This window comes from Cygnus olor, chromosome 27 (assembly GCF_009769625.2).
Source record: "Cygnus olor isolate bCygOlo1 chromosome 27, bCygOlo1.pri.v2, whole genome shotgun sequence".
Taxonomy (NCBI): Eukaryota; Metazoa; Chordata; class Aves; order Anseriformes; family Anatidae; genus Cygnus; species Cygnus olor.
Window position 1 is genome coordinate 858532 of NC_049195.1, and position 6000 is coordinate 864531.

The following is a 6000-nucleotide window of genomic DNA, read 5'->3' on the forward strand; positions in this document are numbered from 1 at the left end:
AGCACTAATTAAGAGTAGCGTGCTGAGCCACCGGGACGGAGGCTGCCCGCTCCTCAGCACCTCTAACCAGCAGCACCTTCAAGTCTCCTCCTGCACCAGCGGCACATCAGCGTCTCTCGTTCCAGCAGCAGGACATCGGCGTCTCCCGTTCCACCATCCAGACCTCCACGCCTCGAGTGCCACCAGCAGTACTCAATGCGAGCTGGACGCTCAGGGCACTTACGGCCACCCACCTTTGTGAGCTCAAAGGCTGACAGTGACTCTCTGCTGACCTCACACGGCTCTCGGGCGCCCCGATGGCAGAGGTGACGGCGGTAAGCTGCCTGCCAGGAGAAAAGGCTGACATGAAATGGCTGCTCCACAATGCCAGGAGCAAGGTCTGCTGGAATGGGGGTTCGGAGGGGAGCTCGGCCTTCGGCCTGGGAACCGCGCCTGGGAGCCAGGGACGTCCTTGGTGTGCAGCTGGACACGTGGGCCTGAGAAAGCAAGGTTTCTTTAAAGAGAATTGGAAGCATCGTCACCTAGTGGCTGTGTCAGGGGGACGAGAGAAATGCACAGCATCCCTTGGTTCCCTGAAGTGCTGGTGTCCTACGCCCCTGGATGTCTCAATGATAGAAAAAGGGACTGATTTTTACCCCAAACAGAGCTCCTTTCTCTCGGAAGCTTCTCATGCTGCGTGTCCTCCTCTCTTTCTTGTATTTGGCTATGACTTTAGGCTTGTTCTTGCTACTCCTTAGGCAGACTGAAGCTTCCCCGGAACATCACATTAACTGATTTTCACTACCTCGAAGTGCCTTTCCTCCACTTCTCATCTAATTAATTAGTGCTATCCTCTTCACGCCTGCTACAGAGGTATCTTTCCTACCTGGTACAATCTAGAAGAGCTTAGCAGCATCCACACGTCTCTTTCCTTTAGTCGTCACGGTAGACTTGCTCGAGGTAATTTGTGTTGAGCAGTAATCAACAGAAAGTGTCACCAAGCCAAGTCTGCATTTGCTTGTGTCTTATGGAATCCCTGCAGCTGTGTCCCCTCCCAGCTTCCTGTGTGCCCCAAGCATCCTCGCTTGCAGGGCAGTAGAAGATGCAGAAAAGTCCTTGCCTTAGTGGAAGCACTGCCCCGCGAGAGCTCAGACATCCCTCTTAGCAGCACGCTGTAGCCCCGAAATCCCAAAAAACGGCACATGCCAGCTGCTGGGAAGGAAATGAACTCTGTCATTGTGATATACCCGCTCAAGGCCCTGCTCTTTGGCCCAGGTGTCTATGAGGCGGTTTTGGAAATGAGTCCTGTTGTGTGACTCCGTTCTTTCTGGGTGCAATGTCCCCATAAGGCTTGCTTTTCAAGGCCCAGGAGAGTCTGCTGGGCACTGGCCTGGGTTCCCAGCCTGACCCACCTGCTGGGAATCAGGGAGGCTCGGTCGGTGTCTTGTCTTGGGTTTACGTGGACAGGTTCTGGTAGCGGGGGGCTGCAGGGGTGTCCTCTGCGAGGAGAATGCAGCAGCTGCCCCATGTTAGATAAGGGCCGGTTCCAGGAGGCTCCAGAGGGACCCGCTGCTGCCCAGAACTGAGACAAAAAGGATGATGTTTACGCCTGTGTGAGAGCCCATCTAAGAAAGGGAAAGAAACCTGCTGCACAGCAGCGTCTGGGTCAGGGAGGAGTGAGAAACCTCTCTGCAGCCCCCAAGGTGAGTGCAGCAGGAGGCAGGAGGTGCTCCAGGCTCACAGCAGCAGTTCCCCTGCGGCCTGTGGATGGACAGGCCCCTGGTGGAGCAGGCTGTCCCCCTGCAGCCCATGGGTCCCACATGGAGCAGATCTCCACGCTGCAGCCCGTGGAGGAGCCCCCGGTGGAGCAGGTGGATGTGGCCTGGAGGAGGCCGCGGCCTGTGGAGAGCCCCGGCAGGAGCAGGCCCGGGCTGGACTGGAACAGGCTCTGCTGAGCCTCTTTTGCCCGTGACGATCATTGTGGAGTGATCTCCGTGTCCTTCTCTCAGCCCTTGAGCCCTTTCCATCCTATTTTCTCCCCTTTCCGTTTGAGGAGGGGCAGGGAGAGAGCGGTTGAGGTGGAGCTCAGCTGCCCAGCTGAGGAAAACCACCACGTCTCTCTCTTGCCGCTGCTGCAGCACGGTGGTAGCAGCCAACACCTGCTGTTCTTCGACCCTCAGCAACCCCACAGCAGCTTCCTGGAAGGGATCCCTTTCCTTCACGCCTGACAGGCGCCGCCTCCAGAGGCTGAGGGCTTGTGCCGCGTTTCCAATCGCTTTCTCAGTGCCCCCTTCCCCAGAGAAGGATCCCAGCTGCTTGGCTTCCCTGCCCTCTGATTCCAGGCTCCCGGAGCTGTTATCCCAGCATCGCAGCAGCCAGGTGACAATGTGCTTGCCTGGATGACAGCTGAAACCTTGTCCCATGTCTCGCAGCTCGCCCAGGGATGGGGATCACCTGCTTACTGCTGCTTTTCTCTCTTTTCTATTTTATAACAGCCTCCTGTTCCCTGGGATGGCCCTACATTGGGGTCGCCTGCCTCGCCTTCCTATTGCTCCTTCCCCTTCTCAGGAGGACTTTCTTCCCTTCCTAAACGAGATGACTTCTGCATCCATTCCTTCCTCTTGTGTGTATTGGCGACTGATACAGCAACGGGGTAGTCCCCGGAGCCAGCTGTAGGGCCTGTCACAGGGTTGGAGTGGCTGCAGGTAAAATCACAGGGGTTGCAGGGGCTGCAGGGTACAATCACAGGGGTTGCAGGGGCTGCAGGTAAAATCACAGGGGTTGCAGGGGCTGCAGGAAAAATCACAGGGGTTGCAGGGGCGGCAGGGTGCGTCACAGGTTTGCATCAGATCAAGACGCATTTCCGTAGAACCACACATTTCCTCCTGAAGGTGCTGAATAGTGTTGAATGGTCTTCAAAATGCATAGAGCAGACCCCAGCAAATGTACAGCTGGTGCTCGGAAGTAGTTAACTTTTCTTTTGTTGTTGTTAATTTTGTTTCACGACAACAGATGCAAATATGTATCTTGAGTTGAGGGCAAAGGTGACCTTGGATCTGAAGCACACAGGCGTTCACTAATGTCCCCCCCCATCCTGAGTGAATCCCGAACGACTCGGAAGGAAAAATAAAGTACAAACCAGTGCGTTGTGATAAAGAGAGTTTAATAGGGTAGAAAAGGAAGAGAAACTAAAGAAATGCCATCCTGTACAACCCAGTCAATAAAGTAAATTTAATGAAATAAAAATAAAACCAATTTTTCCCATTCTAATGAATTCCTATCCCCATCATGACTTCCCATCCCCCTGATCATTTCCTATCCCAACAACCTCCCATTTCTGATCCCAAGGCTGAATTCCCAGCTCCCATCACCCTCCCATCCACCCAGCCGTCCACCCATTTTCTCCCGTCCGTGCTGGCCATGCCCACATCCATGCACGGACTGAGCATGGGCAGCGGGAGCGGGCTGCATGAAATCCCCTCGGCATCCCAGTGCAAGAACAGCTGTTCCCTGAACTGTTCCCTGACAGTGGCAAACACTGCCTAGCTCCAGCACTGGAGAAGGGAGAGGGCAAGCGAGAGGCGCAAGGGCTGAGGAGCGTGGCTGAAGCTGGAGCAGGCGCCTGCAGAGGTCTCTGTGCCTGCATGCTGAGCAGGCCTGGGTGCTGCGGGGGCCGTCGAGGAGCGCAGGCTCACAGGTAGCCGTAATACTTGGCTATGGCGTGGTCCTTCTGCCGCTGCACGAAGAATTGCACGGGGCCGATCTTCATCTGGTGGGCCGCCCGCTGCCGCTCCTCCTGGGCCAGCTTCTTCAGGCGCTCCCGCTCGGGACGCTGCTGCGGCGTGATGGGCACCGACGCCTCCTGCTCCTCCAGCGGCGTGGGCGCCGCGTGGCTGCCCGCCCAGGGCCGCACGCAGGGCACGTAGTCCACGCGGGGCTGCGCCGGACGCTGCAGCGTGCGCGGCTGCGTGGGCAGAGCCTCCCGCTGCGCTTGGCCCCCCGCGGCTGGCAGGCACGGCGCTCTGGGCGCCTGCTGTAGGGGAGCTCTCCACGCTCGCGCCGCGCTGCCTGGTGGTGCCGGCACCGCCTGGGCCCTGTCGCCAGCTGGGGGCCGGGCGGCAGCGGGCACAGCGCTGGAGCCTGGCACCGTCGGCGGGGCCCTGGGCATGCTGCTGGGGCCGCCGGAGGTGGGCTGCGGCTGCGCACAGGGCGGCTGGCGCACTGGCCCCAGCGCCTTCGCCCTGGCCCCCAGCGGCTGCAAAGTCTCGCTGGGGGTCTTTGGCCCCGGGTGCTGGCGCTGCAGCGTCTTGGCCCCGATGGCTTGGGGACGGAGCCTGTCCTGGGCCCGCACGGCACGGGCACGGGCACGGGGCTTAATGGGGGGGGGCTCCAGCAGCAGCTGCGTTCTCCGGGGAGGCGGTGCCGCTGCTCCTTGCCCCCCAGCAGCCCCCGGGCTTCGGGCTCTCTTGCGGGGCGCCCTGGTGCTGTCGCTCGCCGGCTGCTGCCTGCCGCTGCCCGCTTGGCTGCTGCTGCCAGCCACCGCGCTGTCGCCACCCGTCTTCCCCTGGCACAGCGTCTTGGGGCCTTGGCCACCCTGGCCCAGCAGCAGCGTCTTCTCCTTGCCGGGGGTTTTCTCCGTCGTCGGCCTCCTGTGCTGGGAGCTCTGCGCTGTGCTGGGGGTGCTGGTGGGCGCGGGGCGCTTGGCCCCCCACTTGGTGCCGGTGGGCGCAGGGGCAGGCGGGGGGCTCTTGAGGGGCCTCAGAGGGGGATTGGGCAGGGGTCTCCTAAGGGCTCTAATAAATTCAGGGTCGGGGGGGCTCTTGAGGGGCCTCAGAGGGGGATTGGGCAGGGGTCTCCTAAGGGCTCTAATACATTCAGGGTCGGGGGGGCTCTTGAGGGGACTCAAGCGAGGCTTGGGCAGGGGTCTCCTAAGGGAATTAAGGAATTCAGGGTCGGGGGGTCTCTTGAGGGGACGCGAGGGAGGGTTGGGCAGGGGTGTGCTAAGGGCAGTGAGGAATTCAGGGTGGGGGGGCCTTTTGGGGAGAGTGAAGGGAGGGTTGGGCAGGGGTCTCCTGAGGGCACTGAGCTGGGGACTGGCTGCAGGCTTGAGGGGGGAGCTCACTGCCGGCACAGCAGGGGGCTGCACCGACCGCCCACCCTGCACCTTCTCGGGGTGCACCCCAGGGGTTGAGGGTACCTCACCCAGCGCTCTGGTGGCTGCCAGTCCCTGTGTGCTCGGCTCCTCGATGTCCTCGGAGAGGTCGGGCAGCTCAGAGAGGAAGCGGCTGAGCACAGGACTGCTGGGGACACCGGGGAAGGCGTCCTGGGGCTCCACGGCATCGAGCCAGCTGAGCAGCTCCTCCAAGCCGGAGATGTCCAGGTCGGCCGGGAGCTGGTCCTGCACGTGCTGCAGCTGCTGGCTGTCCCCTGCCAGGTGGGGAAAGGCCTCGGCGAAGGCATCGGGGCCCAGCTCAAGCAGCTCCAGGGGCTCCTCAGGCACCTCTGCAACTGTCGCCGCTGAGGAAAAAGCAAGCAAATCCCCCAGGATGGGCGATGCCAGCTTTCCCATGGCTCCTGGGTGTGGGGCGCCCACCGGCCGGCTGTGCCAGCCCCAAACTCACCGTCGGGCGTCACCGTCTGGGTGCTGGCGGTCGTTGGAGCCTGGGCAGGCTCGGGGGGAGTGCGGCCGGGCAGCGGGGGCCCCTGGTCCTCGCTGAGCCCCACGGCGTGGTCGCAGGGCTCCGGCAGCTGCCCCCGGCTGCTGGTCAGGGTGCGGGGCGCGGGGAGCGCCTGCCCCCGCAGCGGAGGCCCCGGGACGAGGAGTGGTGGGGGGCCGGGGTGGGCAGGGGCCTGCAGCAGGCAGGTGCCTGCGGGGTGCAGGAGCTCCCCATGGAGCACGGCCCCGGGCCCCAACCAGAGGGGATCCTGGGGCAGCACCGTCCCCGTCACCACGGGCTGTCCCCACTGGTAGACGGGGGCACAGGGAGGAGCGGTGTGGGGGAGCTGCCCCACAGCAGGGAG